The sequence below is a fragment of the Arctopsyche grandis genome, chromosome 2, assembly GCF_051622035.1.
Source record: "Arctopsyche grandis isolate Sample6627 chromosome 2, ASM5162203v2, whole genome shotgun sequence".
NCBI classification, from domain to species: domain Eukaryota; kingdom Metazoa; phylum Arthropoda; class Insecta; order Trichoptera; family Hydropsychidae; genus Arctopsyche; species Arctopsyche grandis.
Genome location: NC_135356.1, coordinates 25204166 through 25220532, shown reverse-complemented (window position 1 = coordinate 25220532; position 16367 = coordinate 25204166).

The window sequence follows — 16367 nt, the reverse complement described above, 5'->3', positions numbered from 1 at the left end:
GATGCTTCAGACATACGATGTAGTATGTATTAAAAATGTGTCAAAGGAAATCTAATCAAAATATATGTACATAGATATATCAACATATTTAGTTTTTTCTAGAATAAAAACGTTGAAACTGAAGACACGAGCAATTCCGGAGTTTTTATGAGGGAATTTGCAATAAGGTAATTAAAAAAACGATCAATGGATCTGAACAGTCTCCGACGGTGAGAGGTTACATAACTCCACCGAACGCCTTATTTAATTTAATTAAAAGCGTTTTTACGAAAAAAACTCATCTTTGACTATACAAAATATTGCAAAAGCAGATGTTTTAAAATTTTATTTTTATTTAAGTACATTTTATATTTTTAATACATTTTCCACGCCTGAACTGTTCAATTAGTCTCTCTTAAATATAACCCTTTTTCCAGTCGGAAACAATACCTCGGCGATTGAAAATCAAGTACATTTGCATTTCAAACACAAATCTAAAATTAATTCAGTACATTTACATTATTTTCAATATATAGACATGTGATAAGTATGCTCTTTTCAAACATATGTAAATTATAATTGTGGAAATCTGATTCGAAGTTGTGGGCCTAAAAATAGGAAATCGCGTAGAAAAAAAAAATCAATGCGATATTTTTAAAATCGGAGTTGGAGTCAGAATGTGGGTCGTTGTATAAGTGTGAGTCAGAGACGACTACACAGCCTTAGTTCTGAAGTAAAACGACGCTCGTCTTAACTTGGGATTTCTCGCAAAAATAAAAAAAAAATACTAGAACTGTTTTTCACCGAGATTTTATATATCGATCGTTGTTGCCACGCTGAACATCATTGAAAATAGCAATTGTCGGGTTTATTTCACACGAAATCTCATACTTTTACGCAACACTGCCTATTTACCATATTTAAATCACCGAGGCCAACAAATTATAATTTTCATAATGTGTCACTCTTGCTCTATTCAACCATGTAAATACTACTGCCACGCGAGAGAAACTCTCATAATTTATAAGCCGAGATATACATATACATATATACATATTTTCACGTCGCTCTCACCGTTAATAAGCACCCTCGTAGTGCCACGTCAAAAAATCAAAATAAAAATCTTAAAACGAGCATCACTTTATGTAATACACAAGTATACAGCTAAATAGTAATATAAAATGATATACGTATGTACGTAATCTTGAGATTACATTTACGCTCCTTTGTCCTGTGCCGAAAGACGAGACGAGACGTGACGTGGGTTGGGTTGGGGTTCGAAAAGCTCTTGGATCAGTTTTTCAATGATTATTCGCCCACATTTTAACTGGATATGTATGGGTAAGTGTGGAGGGTGAGTTTTTCCGTTCTGTCCTAACAAATCAAAATAAATACTACACTTCACGTCCGTTCTGTTTAATTGACGGTTATTTTACCATCGGGCTATTGCGTCCGTGTCGAAACATATCACCACATAATACCTTCACATGTCCCTAAATTTGTGTGATAGCAAATAAATACGCACTAAATAAATGTACAAACGTATTATTAACGGTGATGTCGCTAACCAGACATGCGTAGGTATAATATTGTACGAGGCTCAAACGAACATTGGAAAATGAAATTACAATGACAACCCTCTATAACGCACTAAATGTATTACGCGAAAAAAATTTATAAAATTGTAATAACACACGATGCAGAACATATAATTTGAAAATGATTTGAATTCGTTATGGAATTGGGCATCCGACAACCATTTGCCTTTTAGCATTAATATACGTATGTCATATGTATGTACATACATATGTACGTAATTTTCTCGTTCTTCCACTCCTAGTTTGTAAACTTATAATCTGGGAGGGAACATTCTGGGAACTTGTCTTACCACAAATGATCTTGGCATTGTGTTTGTTTGAGAGTAGATGGAAGTTTGTTGCTCACATTTCAAATGTTTGCTGTAAAGCGTCAAAGATGCTGGGATTTGTCATACGTAATGCTCATAATTTCTAATATATTTGGACTTTACGCATTCTTTATAACTCTGTAGTCCGTAGCACCTTGGAATCTGGTTCCACAATGTGGAGTCCCAGTAGAGAAACCCACTCCTTACAAATTGAAAGAGTTCAGAGGAACTTTCTTCGATATTTATATGTACTAGCTGAAGCCGTTGCAATGCCACAATAGCGCATGCAATTCCCGCTCCCGTTCCCATTCCCGTTCCCCTTTGTTGGAAAAACGCAGGCAGCGAACACATTTGAAATAATTGCGTTGCAATGCCATTCATTCAAGTTTTTCCTGTTTCCGTTCCTGTTTTTACACGAATAAAGTAAATGGTTTTCCGATGCGTGAGCCGACCACATACTCCGGTTATTTTCATAAACTCCTTTGCAGTAAAAGAGTTTCCAGTCTTGCATCTCTTTGCTCGTCTGTTTCTTTCGTGCTTGAGGTGTAGATTGACCAATCGCTTTTCGTTTGGGTGGCATAATTAATTGGATGTTTGAATTGGTATTGTAAATATTCCTTTGTTTTTGTAAATTTAATTGTTCGTTGGTTTTCGTTGATCGTCTATTTTTTCCGCGACTTACGCGAATATGAATTTGCTTTCTTCAGTTGGCAGACGTCGCGTTTCAAATAATGGTTGTAGTGGGCGGACTTGAATATCGCGTTTCAAGTAATGGTTGGAGAACAAACAACAAAAACTTTTCAAACCCGTGTCCAATAACGCATGCAATTCCCGTTCCCGTTTCCATTTCGCGATACGCTTCGGTAAGTGAATGTTCCAGTTTCAAATTAATCTTCAAAATAAGGCTTCGCTCTATAAACTATTAAGAGGTGAGATAGGAGATAAGGTGAGATCCGACGTTGCTTGAAGAATTTAATCTATGGGGTCGTCCGTTGTTTCAAGAGATGAAGGCGAGAACCGGCATTCTCGCTGATTCGCCCATTCTTCGTGCCATTCGTATTCTCAACTTACGTACTTTCCGATCACATTGATATCTTTACGGTTACATCAGATAATCTGCCCACTTTCCTTGGGTTCTTTAAAGGATACTCCGAAAATATAAGTTTATCGAAAATTTATCCATAGATGTCTCTATGTTGTTAAAATTATTCTATGAATTGTATATCGATGTTTGTAATTGGCCAGGAAGGCGCATTGGGGTTTACCTATTAGGCCTTATCATTATCTGTGTATGTAAAAATAAAAAAAATGTATTCAAATATACATATGTGTATATACATCCACTAACATTTTCCTTTGTTTCTTTTCTTTTCATACATTTCTTACGTCTTTCGATGGGTTATAGGAGGGTTGATATTTTTTTTTATTTTCTTATTATAGACACCTACAATATCAAAAAAATACATTACGAGACAAAGAGATTAATACTTAACAAAAACATGTTTACGAGTAGATATATTACGCCGTATATTGTGAATATCATATGTACATATAAAAAAGATGATACAACGCAACATTATAATACAACACATATTTTTTGAGCAAACATCGAAAATCTTAATTCTGAATGTTTGATATATGAAAATTTGCGTGGAACGAAATATCGTTTAATTGGAGACTACAGCTTCGTTTACAAGCAATCACCCGAAGATCAAAATCTTTGATAGGTTTTTTTATTATAAACATGTGTACATACGTAACCGAAATACGTAACCGAATCAATGGCGTCTATGGCAGCTCGAAAGTTAAGGTTTATCATATTATCAGTTAACACATTATTTTTCAAATGAAATAAAATATTCTATTACTTTTTATATACACATGTACATATATCGAATTAAAAATTCATACAATTAAATATCACTTTGATAGATTCATTTACATACATATATTGGGGTAAAGTTATATAATACTAGTGGTTTTACTTCGCTCGGTATTTGTAATGTAAACCGCTTAAACATGGATAATCTAACAGTAAACATTTTGTTAAATTTATTTGAACAGTTTTATTTTATTTAAATTTATTTGAATATTCATATTTTTAATTATTAAATTGAACGTCACGGATTCTACGAACCAAACTTATATACATACATACATACCTATATGTATATACAAAGTTTCTTTCGAAATTATATATTAGATGTTGAGATAAAGTTACGGTGTCCACACATCCTTTATTTCCCTGTATTATCTTATAAATGTTTTTTTTCTAAAATTGCTCTAAAATATGTATGTTGACATATTTATCGATACCAATCTAATTAACTGTGTTAAACATATGTATACCTTGGTATCATCACTATTTGTGACCTCAAACGGACATATCTTAAATGGGCACTCATATTAATAATATTGTGAACAATGATACTCATTTTTGTACATACGAGTATTCAATTTTCTCAACTTAAACATCTTAACAAAAATTTATAAATCTTTTATCAGGCCTAAATACCATAATAATACGTTTTTAATATATAGAATCCTCATTTGAAAAAAATATTTTGTATGTAATGAAAGGGTACAATGGAGAATTACTAAAATACCTTTTGAACTTAAATCATTTTCTTACCTATATAATGAGATGTTGAAAAGTATGAATCTCACCACACTGGAGATAATAAGAACAAGAGGCGACTTAATCAAAGTCTTTAAAATATTAAATAATCATTACAATTGTTCTATGTTCAACCTCTTTATTTTCAACGACAACACTCATCTTAGTCAATCTCTCATAAAAGAAAAATCGAACAATTTATTAGAGATTCCATATTTTCAAACAGAGTGGCTAAAGCTTGGAATAGTTTTCCCAGGAATGTCGTAAATTCTGAATAATTTTATGTTTTTAAAAATAAGCTAGATGTCTTTCTTAAACTTAAAGGGTTTAATAATTTTTTTTTCATTTCATTTCATTTTTTTTTTATATATTTTTTGTTTTCTTAATTACCATTTTACTGTTCTATTTTTTACCTTTCTGTATTTTTTTATTTCATTATTTCTTTTTTAAATTTTCATTTTCTTCTCTAATTTTTATTTTTATCTTGAATGTTTTATTTTTTTTCTCATTTAATTTATATATATAATACATATGTATGTATGTAAAAGTCAAACCCGTTGGGTCTATCGCATTTGCCACCTCCTCCAAGTATGCTAAATAAATAAATATTTAAATATAAACATTTCATAAATTTTACAAACCAGTATTGATTATTTAAATAACTGGGAAAGCTCTTTCGTGTAAACATAATAAAAGCATTTCAATAGAATCAGTTACTATAAGGAATCCCTCTGTGGCTGAAGACTGAATAAAGCGTTTTGTTCATTTCACTAGAATTTAAGTGCACACGTACATATGTATATGTATTTATGTACATAGATATGTGCATATAAATATACCCGTAAATGATGACGAAGTATTCATGTATTATTTTATTTATGATTACAATACAATCTTTTGATTATATTATTGTATTACCGTGGATACAATAAGACTTGTAAATACATATACGGTTTGAATTTTTGTATTAAAACCATAACATTTGACATTTGACATGACATTTAATATTTTGAACCCACCCGAATTTGCGTTGCAATATTTGAAAATCAACTGTGAAAAAAATCGTAGGATGCGAAAGGGTATTTCTTGTAAATACATATACGGTTTGAATTTTTGTATTAAACCCATAATATTTGACATTTAATATTTTGAACCCACCCGAATTTGCGTTGCAATATTTGAAAATCAACGGTGAAAAAAATCGTAGGATGCGAAAGGGTATGACTTGTAAATACATATACGGTTTGAATTTTTGTATTAAAACCATAACATTTGACATTTAATATTTTGAACCCACCCGGATTTGCGTTGCAATATTTGAAAATCAACTGTGAAAAAAATCGTAGGATGCGAAAGGGTATTTCTTGTAAATACATATACGGTTTGAATTTTTGTATTAAACCCATAATATTTGACATTTAATATTTTGAACCCACCCGAATTTGCGTTGCAATATTTGAAAATCAACGGTGAAAAAAATCGTAGGATGCGAAAGGGTATGACTTGTAAATACATATACGGTTTGAATTTTTGTATTAAAACCATAACATTTGACATTTAATATTTTGAACCCACCCGGATTTGCGTTGCAATATTTGAAAATCAACTGTGAAAAACATCGTAGGATGCGAAAGGGTCATAAGCAGATATCGGAAAATTCATCGTCCGCAACATATTCCAACTACGAGACTCAATTATTTTGAAATCGATTCTATTTGTATTTCAAAACAAAAAAAAGGTTCACCGTCGTTGCGTTTAGCTTTCTTAATTGGAAAAAAAGTTATAATGAAACTTAACAGAATAGTTCAATTTTGCATCATCCAAACAAACAAAACGCTATGCACTCGAGCGTGCACAAAAGTAAAAAAAAAAAAAGTAAACCGCCTTTTATCCAGTAAACGATTCCAATTAAGCTTCGGTTTGAACTTGAATTTCTCCATCTTATATGCACAGAGTTCGAAAAGTTTCCAGGGGATGCAATTAACCGTAATCCGAATGCTGTATTTGAAATTAAAAATAAAAAACTCGCCGTTGGCGATGCTGCTTACAACATTAAATAAATACCAGGATTTTATTAAGGGTAGTTTATATAGGAAATGCATCGAATTGAGTTTTTTTTATATGTAAATAGTCAAATCGTTCTATGAAAACTGTTATAGCGGAGACTATATTTAAATCTACATATGTACATATGTATGCACAAACTACATGTACTGTAGAAACTATGTCTGAAGATGATAATTGGATAATTGTCCAAATGATAGTTCAGAGATTAGGATAAGTAATTACCATTCTAAAAGATGGGTGCCAAAGTCGTTTTCCGGAGCGAAAAAAATTGTAGTGTAGTGGGGAAGTTAAAAAAAATAATTTCTACTGGAAGGGGGTAGATTGGTGTCAAGTTGAGACCAATCTAATCCCTGTCAAAACCGCATGCTAAATGCTTTATTTTTGAAAAAGTATTGAAAAACAACGTGCCTAATTAATATCCTGATTTTTTTTAAATATCTTCTGAGAACTTTTAAAACGACCCCACATTCCCGTTTGCATATGTACATATGTATGTATGTAAGTATTATAAAATTGAAAATCCGTTTGGATGTTTATCCGGGGTAAAACCTATTATACTTCATTTATTGAAGCTCAATAAACTATACATCAATGTAGTAGTAACGATCTGTGAAAGCTACATATGTACATATATTTACATATGTATGTATGTAATATTCAGGAATTTTTCAACTTTTTAATATAAAGTACTAGTGGTTTTAATCGGCTTCGCACGGTATTTGTAATAAAAATGAAAATGGACCACTCATGTTTACGAATGAAAAAAAGTTATATTTAACGACAGCCAAACATAAATAAATTAAACGCACACAGCGAATGGTTTTTTGTGTATATAAGGGAACCGGAACTGAATAAATAACCCTGATCTGGAACTGAAACAGGAATCCGGATCCGGAACTGAAACAGGAATCAGGAACCGGAACTGGAACAGGAATCGGAGACCGGAACTGAAAAAGGAATCCGGGACCAGAACTGAAACAGGAATCCGGATCCGGAACTGAAAAAGGAATCTGGATCTGAATATGAAAAGGAATTCGAAACTGAAACTGAAATAGGAATTCGGAACCGGACCTGAAAACGGAATCGATATCGACGTCATAGAAAATAAGATTTTTTTCGATATTTCTGTTCGACTTAATTCACAACATGTTATCACTTCTTTTAATTCGATATGTCCAGAATCTCGAAAAAGCAGAATAAACGTATTACTATATTGTTAAACGCAAGAAATTATATGTATTTAATGTTTTACGAAATATTTCTCGAAATTAAGAAAAATGAACTTTCAAATATAACGGCTCATGTACGCTAACAAGCAAAATAGCTCGGTGGTTACCGTCAAATGCTACACTATAAAACTGAGGGGTCACGGGATCGATCCCTGATCCAGTATTGCTAGCCTCACCTTGGATATATATTACTCCAGGTCAATCGTTTCCAATCGGAGTTTATCAATTTATCTGATTTCATCGTTGAAACGGTTCCTACCAATTGGTTACCATGGTAAAAATAAAAAAAATTTCACATATGAAATATCGGTATTGAAATTTACAATATTAAATTGACTTAAAAAATCTTAAAAGTTTTTCGATTCGAAGTGTAGTTTTTCCGTTATACACAGAGGTTTGTTTTTCGGAGCCCGTTTGGGTTCATTTTTACAAGGCTTCTTCTTATTATCTAGCTTTGTGCCTTGTTTAAAATAAAAGCGGTTCATTTTGATTTTACAGAATAAATATATAAATTGAACCAAATGATTTTATTTTTTTCATTTCATATATTCATATCTACGTAAAAACGCTCCAAAAAGTTACGATTTTTACGATAGCTGAAATAATATATGTATGTGCATACATATTGACAAAATGTAATATGTATGTAACGTATAATACATACATACGTATACATGGTTAGTATTTCAAAGGTAATACGAGTAGAGTGGCTCATAGCTAACATCTTCTAACAGAAAAAGCACACAATATGTATGTATTCCTATACAAATTAAAATTATTACATACATGTAATATTTTCCACAACATCGTCAGTCCAGAAAACGAGAATTTTTTTAATAAAATACTACATACATTGTACATACTTACACGTACATATGAATGTATGATGTCGATAAAAATGATGGTGGAAAAATGTTTTTGAAATAGATTTCGCATATAAAAGAATTTTTTTCAACGTTGACAATATTTGAATATTAATATTATGTACACAAAATGACAAATATTGGCTACATATTTGTTTTATATATTTTGTATCATATTAAAGCTTTTCAAATTTTGCCGGAAAATTTATTTATTTTTATACTATAATAAAGACTACTTTTTATATGACAAAACTGAGTTCCTAAGCGAATACAATAACATTGTGTGACTTTTAACGAGATTCATTATAATTATAAAATATTTTGTCGGACAAAAATCGAAAGCAACCTGATATGAGGCTTGTAATAAAAAATCAAATATTTTCTGCAATATTATTTGATTTTGATTTTGTAAAGCTTTTTTTATTGTTCACTAGCTGTACCTGTACAATGCCAGAATAAGGTATACAATTCCAATTCCCGTTCCCGTTTAAAGTGATGGTTACAGCTCTACATACGTCGTCTCTTTAATGCCGTGTCGTCATAAACCAACTGGTTACGTGGTTACCAACGAATACATTTCCTTGACTACACAATGGCGCTTCAAACTCTCGCGTCGGTAAAATCGTAATCACGAATATTATTATTAAGAGGTTTTTTCCCGTTTTTTTGTCATAGTAAGTTTCCCGTACATGCATACAACAAATCCTGAAAGTTCCATCGTAATCGGTAGAATGGTTTAGGTGCATCTACGAGACAGACATATAGACAAACAGACATTCAATTTTATATATTGGAACAACAGCTGAAAAAAATTGTACTGAAAGAAATGGCTCCTGCTTTTAATTTAATTAAGGAATACAAAAGTTTGAAATGATGGACCCAGACAGTGAAAGATTTTCAAATGTGAACCGCAGGATTCAAGAAAATCTCGCAGAGAAAAAAAACAGGAGACTTTTCAAACAAAATTAGACACATTTTTCAAAAAAACTCACTTTTATTTAATTCTCATATAAAGATAATTTAATATATTATCCCTATAAATTCAATTCAGATTCGTGTAAATACGAGTAAACACTAGTACGAGCTTTTTTCTCGCAATTTTACCGGCTTAAAATTCACCACACATCCAATTAACCCTTTTAAACGAAATCAAAAAATAGTGTGGCCAGAACACTATTCTAATAAATATGTTTCAATTAAAAATACTCAATATAATATAGTATTAACAGTGGGGAAAAATCCCAAGTGAAAATACGTAATTTTGACTTTTGATTTGAACTGGACGACTACTTAGAGAGATTTGAAAGCTAAAAAGTACTACAAATAAAAGATAAAATACCCGACTGTAGATTGCAATATTCATTTTGAACAGGAAATTAACAGATTTTGAGAAATCGACCGAACAACACCAAGATATAGAAAAATCGCGCGATTTAAAAAACACATATATCTCCGATTCTCGAGCCAATCAAAACTTTTTATTACCAGGTTCGTGTTCACTGGGCATAGATCTATAAGAAAAGTCATATCTCGTCTCTGAAACATTTTTCGTGTCGAACAGTGTATTAATAAGTTCAGGAATGTATGTATCTCCGTCGTAAGTCGAGGAATACCTGTAGTGCACAAAGTGAAGAGATTGCAATCGGAATGGGGGGGTTGCTAGAGACGTTGCGAGAAAAATAGACGAAAGGTGGACGAAGAAGAGAAGTACTAGAACGGTACCCGAAAGAATGCAAAAGGGTAAAAGGAAACGGGCAAAGAGATATTGAATACATTCCATGTGTCGCCTTGCATTTCGCTCTCAGCATTGTGATGAACGCTCTAATACATATGTACATACATACATATATAGGTACATACATACAAACATATTTTAAAATTTCTAATATATATATATATTGTATATACATATATGTTGAAATATACATACATATATGTTCAATTGAAACATCATATACAAATGTAATATTCAATTATAATATATAATATACCTCATCTAATCCGACTAAAGTGACTCTCGATTTACGCGTACGATATACCTATACATGTTTAATATTTGGTTTAATTTGTTATCCAATCAATTTATGCTTCAGGGTCAACAAACACGTTATAGTCTCATTTTTACTTTATTTCCTTTGGGAATGAGCAATAAGCATACATGAAATTCATCAACCCTTAACTAAATTATAAAATTAACAAGAAGACAAACGTCCTCCATTGTATTTTACATTTTGAAACTTTGCAATGGTTTTTATCTGTCTTAATATTATTTTCATATATGTGTGTATGTATTGCGACCAGGTGTGTTTTTGAAATCGTAAGCATCTTACATACACGTGTGCATATGTATAAGTACATATACATCTATGTATATGTATAAGTACATATACATCTATGTATATGTACTTATACATACATATATCCAGCGTGCACATACAATAGGCCGTGCACACGAGAATTGAACTTTTGTGAAGAAAGAGGGAGCTCTGACTAAATATAGAAATAAACTTCATTTGGGTCACCCGGTAGACGCGTCACAAAGAGTCTCGCTATGCCAGTATACGAATGCCAGGTGAAACGCATTTTTAATAAAAGGAATATGATACACGTGTTACGTACGTACATATGTACATACATATATACAATGAGCTTGAGATGAACTCGTGTCATCGAAGGATTTGTTTTTCTACTTCATGGTAGTTATTCTTTTCTACTTCATGGTTGTATTTCTGTGAAACTTTTCACCGCAATGGAAATAAAATACGGCGTAAATATTTTCCGAGAGAAAAATATCAAATAAAAATTTAATATCCCAGTCTCTTGCGTGCTTCAGTTTCTATTTACATTTCTGTTATACATATTTACGTAGGTATGATATTTAAAATCGCACTAGAGGGCAGCGATGACGCTTTTATGTAGGTTTATTTTTAAAAATAGGAAACCCAATATCCTGCTTTGGAAATTGCAAATCGCCGTGCGCATTCTCCCTTGTCCAGATTGTTTGCGAATAGTTTTCCGCGGATAAAAAATTTTCACTTTACACGCCTGAAATCCAATCATTGATTCTCATTTCAATTTCAGATGAGCTTTTGCGCTATGAGCGGGGCTGTATTTGTATGTCCATATACATATATGTATGTATAGGTATATTCGCATTTTTATAAGCCTCTTATTGATCAGCTCAACAGCTCGGTGAACATGTTTGGGTTTATTCTTCGCCGAAAGAATTGTCCTCTTTTAATATGCGTTTTATATTTTCCTCCGAATGAATCTCTTCATATAATTAATTCATTTTTTTCAAACTTGCAAAATAACTTTAATGTTTTGGGTGGCAGGAGTTTGATTTATGTTCCCAATGAATTCATTTTTATGTCCGAATTGTGTGTATATATTTGTGTATGTATAAATATGTGAATATGTAATTGTTATTGGGTTAATATGTAATTGTCAGTCCTTTCTGGTATAAATATATAAATAAATAAAATAAAAAATATCGGGATATTTTTTTTAATCTTTCAGTGTTGGACCTGATTTTATCGGCAAAATGAGTATTCAACTCAAGAGATGAAATTTTCATCGTTTAATTTTTGTACATACATACATAAGTAGATAGAAAAGTTACATTCAATGGGCTGTGCAGTCGGATCAAAATATACCGACTACGATTCAGTATCTGACTCCGTATACAAACTCCGACTCCAACTTGAATGATTTTAGTAAGACGGACTTTTCTTGCCAACGTATAAAAAAATAAATAAATTACTAGTAAAAATAATAGCGATTTTCAAAATATAAAAAATTTATGTAATTAAAAAAAAATCACTAAAAATTTACACGTAAGTCAATTTATTGAATTATTGGTATAAATAAAAATTAGGTACATTCATAGTATATGCGTATGAATTTTGTACTTCAACAAATCAATTTAATAAAAAAATATGATACGGAGGAAATATCGGTTTTGGTCAGAACCCAGCGAAATATGTGCAATTCAACGATTTTATTTATAATGTAATATAAATTCATGATTTTTATGAAGAAATTATTAAATTTCAATTTATTAGTCGATTTACTTTTATAAAATAAGAGACTTTAGTTGACGCATACCGTAATACTATTAATTAAAAATAATAATAAAAAGGAGTTGGAGTTGGTTGAATTCTAACTATGCGACTCGGTGTCCGACAGCACAGTTCTGATAAATGCATACGAAAGAAAGAAATATTCGTGTGTAATTTTATTACAGAATATGAATAAAAAGCGAATAGTTGAGGGCCGAGTCATATTTATAATATGCTTTTATAAACTGCTGACTATAAGTGGCTCTCATTAAAGCTATTAGTGCTATTGAAACATTTCGGTGATACTCCTTCATTCAATTTACGTAATTAGTGGCCAATTTGTTTTGACATTCGCTTTCAGGCTTACATATTTTCAGGAAGATTTGCATTCAGTCAAATTCACATTCAGCGAACGGTTGTAAATGAATGTACTACATATATCAAAAATGGAAGCTTTTTCTACTTTTGATATACTTTGTAGACGTCTAATAAAATAAATATCTACAATGTATTTATTATATGTATGTACATATGTGCACAGGCTAGTGCGTGCTACTTTTCAAATAATCCTGAAACGAGACATAAAACCACGCCGCAATTTTGACCTTTACATTCATACAATAGATACTACGTATGTATATGTACACACATGTATGTATGTATGTACATGGCTGGTTAGTCAGTCATATTCGTCGGTCGGTGTTTCAATATTTCAATTCTTTTGAAATATTGAATGTTCTTTGAAAAAATTGGATTTATTTAAAATTGTTACAAAAATAATATCCTGTCTAAAGATTTTATGATGAAACCGCACATGAATACACCGAACAAGAAAATTTCTGGTAAGTTGGCTTACTCTTAATAAAAAAATACAAAATACCTCGAAAATCTAAGACAAATTAATATAAAATCAATGTAATTATTTATATACACACATACATAGTTCCGTTTGTAAAACTAGTATTCAATAATACTATTTATGAAACGATCAATTAGACCTATTTTCTTTAATTCTCTTTGCAAAAAATTATCATAAACACAGCTAGGGGAAAATCCCGGGGCGTATGCTCTCCCCATTATATAAAATATCCATATTTTATGGGGAGCATTGTTTTCAAGTTTTTGTTTGAAAAAAACATAGACATGTATATAATGCTATAAATATTAAACTGATGTTTTTGCATGTTAAATATTTGTTTTACAAATAATACAATTTTGGTCAACAAATTTCGCCTGCGGTTATTAAATTGTAGATATTCTTTTCGACGTACATATAAAGATAAATATAAAAAAAATGTTGTTTTCCTTTTTAAAGGGGAATGTTTTGTTTGTCATATTTATCTTAAAAACATGTCTGCCGATATTCTATTCGAATTACGTAAGAATTTTCATGTAAAATATTTGTCTTGGGATTATGCCCTGCGGTCAATTTGTTCTACATATTTAGAATACATACATACATATATAGTTCATAGACTTTAATGAGATTGATACCCCCGATTTAATTACTTTAAATATTTATAGACTCATGAATATGTAAGACCTCCCTCTCTACCCTATAGAAAGTAAGATTAATAATATTAAAATTCAAGAATAATATAAATTTGACCAAAAAAAATGTAAAAATACAATTTACCGTAAATGTTCGCTTTAACTTTATAAAAATATATGCACATACATATGCATGTATGTATATGTATATATACATATAATTATTTTGGCGACAATGCTAATTGTTGATTTCTGGTGCAGACCGTTTTTATAGCAAATGCTTTATCGTTGAACTTTTTTACTCTTGATTTTTATTTAAAGAGTATCTATAAACAACAATAAAATACTCAAAAAAATGCTTATTGCAATAGAAGGATTTTCATTGTACGCTAAAGAAAAATCAATATTTAATGGTTTCAGGTTTTTTTCTGCCTAAAAATATTATCGGCTGGATTCTGCGGTGCTGAATACAAACATACATACATAAGTACATACATCAGGTGGAATAAGATACATCTGTACATACCCATTAGCGAATTTTTAGGCTATTACGCGCGCACCTACGTACATAAATGTATTGTTATGAAGTTAGCCGTATTATTATGTATATACATACATATATATTTGTATCTAGATGCGATATTTAGAATTTCATGTGCTTCATGGAAGTATTAAATTCTCAATAAATATTGGAAATCGACATTGGGAAATGGTCATCGAAATATAAACACGATTCCACGCTTAAAGATCTATTCATACTAGTATCGGCAATTTTTCCTAACCAACAGTACGAAAAGTATTCTTTGGAATATTATTATTTACATTTATATGGGACACATTCATGTCTAATGCGGCGTAGACGTAACAGCAAGCAACAACAGTAGCCGAGGAAAAACTATTCATACTATACGGCAGATCATGTCACCGTAACGTATTAAACAAAATCGGTTTTCTTTGGCCACTGAAAATATTCACACACGACGTGTCGTCATAGTAGCGAGTGCACGCGTACTAATAAAAGTGCTCATGCGCATATGATACATTCAGGCACAGCAACAACGATTTCATTGAGAAGTCAGATAGCTCTTGGAATAAGAGTCATCCGATAAAGAACTGTGCGGGCAAGATAGTGTGTGGTAGACAACCATAAAATGATTATGTCTACCACACACATAATTATTAGGGATATAAAGTCCCAGGTGTTCCAGCAATGGCGGGCATGACGTATTACCACGTAGAAGCTGGAGGACAAAACGAATTGATGGGAAGTTTCTCCGAAGTTCAAGGTAATTATACCAAAGCATGCCCAAAAGGAAAGGTAATCCCATACTCTTTCATATATAGGAAATGAAGAAATGCATTTTGCACTTTTTTCAATCAATAGAGAGAGAAATTTACGTCATGCGGATTCCACACAATTGCACTATACATATTATATATAACTCGCTTCTCAGTTAACACGAGCGAGTTGAAAAGCAAACGAGAAGACAAAGGGTTATTATATGCATTCTACTCAAAAATATTACATAATCTCGTACGTACTAATTTTTCATTCATTCTACTAAACGGTCCTCAGTATAACGAGATATGTTGTCCAATTCATAATGAGACGACCTTCATACAATAAAACACAGTGCATACATGGGCGCCCGCAGGGGGGGGGGGGGCAAGGGGAGGCACTTGCCCCCCCCTGGACTGATTGAAAATAGTCAAATAATGTTACTTTTATTTTAAATCACTTCGTGTTAGCATAAAGAAAGTGTGGAGAGACAGAAGGTTAATTACTGTCTGTAAAAAACGGAAAACGGATGCTGTTGCTTGTTCATCTGCAGCAGCAACGCTATCACCAGAACCAGACCCTGACAAGCTTGAAAGTGGAGATACTAGGTTAACCTATAATATTGGAATCTATGTAAAATCTACTACGAAGATTCCTATCGATCTTAAGCTTAAGTATTGTTTGCTAACTGGTCCATACAAGCCTCACCCGTCATATGATTTTGAAGGCGACATGTCAGGAAGTGGAAAACGTTGTTTCGGGGAGTATTGGCTAACCCAGTATACTCCATGGTTAGATATTCACCTAGGTTAAAAGGTGCTTTTTGCATTTTCTGTGATTTATTTCCGCAACCAGTTCAAAGAGGAATTCAAGGT